Genomic DNA, 984 nt, shown 5'->3' with positions numbered 1-984 from the left:
GGGGGGAGGGAGGGGAAAGGGAGTAGCAAAATGTACTAACTAATGTCAGGACTCAGCTTGAAGCATTGATCATGGAAGACACTTATATGGCTAGAGAAACAGTCTTAAGAGAGAAGGGATGAGACAAGCTCTTAGCAAAGAAGGTGAGAACTCAGAGGGAATGTTGTGGGAATGAAATAGCAACAGGGCCTTGAGAGCTGAACCATATGGCATTTGTAAAAACTTTACAGACTCTCATGAAAAATTTCAAATGGCCCAATAACACACATTTGATTGAAAAACTACTTAATGTTACATTATCCAAATCAATTACTGCTCTTCAAAACAGAATTATGCACTCGTTTTAGTAAAAGATATAACAGTCTTTAAAATATGGAAACATGTATAACAGACAAGTTTTCTGTTTTCATGTGAAGAAGTGTTCCTAACTTTCTTAGAGTTCTTTAATGCCATATTCCCAGAGGTAAAAATTGTCTGAAACCATCCTTGCTACTTCTGTATTACCTACAGAAAAGGTAAAGATGCATCAGAGCATCCCATAGAACTTCTGAAGGCAGAGATTATTGTTTCTGAGGAAGCATATGTAGATAGTCCTGCAACTTTCCTTCCTCCTGGAAAGAAAGACTAGATTTGGGCAAAGAAGGTATCCTGTAGCAAGATAGTATTGGAGAAATGCCGAGACACTTGGGTCTGTTGAAAAGGAGGCCTGTTGTCAACTATTTGATAGAAAGGGAATTTCAACAGAGTTGGGTGGAACTTCCTTAGTGGGAGGAATTTAAAGTCAGATTTAGCATAGAGAGCAATCCTAGCAGACTTTATGCAACTCTGAACAATATTTGGCTCCAAATAATAATATTCAAAATCAGTATTTCTTTCTTGGCTCGTCTCATTCAGGCCAATAAGACTCAAATATGAAGAACAAATACATATAGCATCTTCATGTTATTTTAATACGGACAAGTGCAGGGTGTTGCACTTGGGCAG

The sequence above is a fragment of the Gavialis gangeticus genome, unplaced genomic scaffold, assembly GCF_001723915.1.
Source record: "Gavialis gangeticus isolate Ggan-Ray unplaced genomic scaffold, GavGan_comp1, whole genome shotgun sequence".
Classification (NCBI taxonomy): Eukaryota; Metazoa; Chordata; order Crocodylia; family Gavialidae; genus Gavialis; species Gavialis gangeticus.
This window is presented reverse-complemented; position numbering follows the sequence as displayed.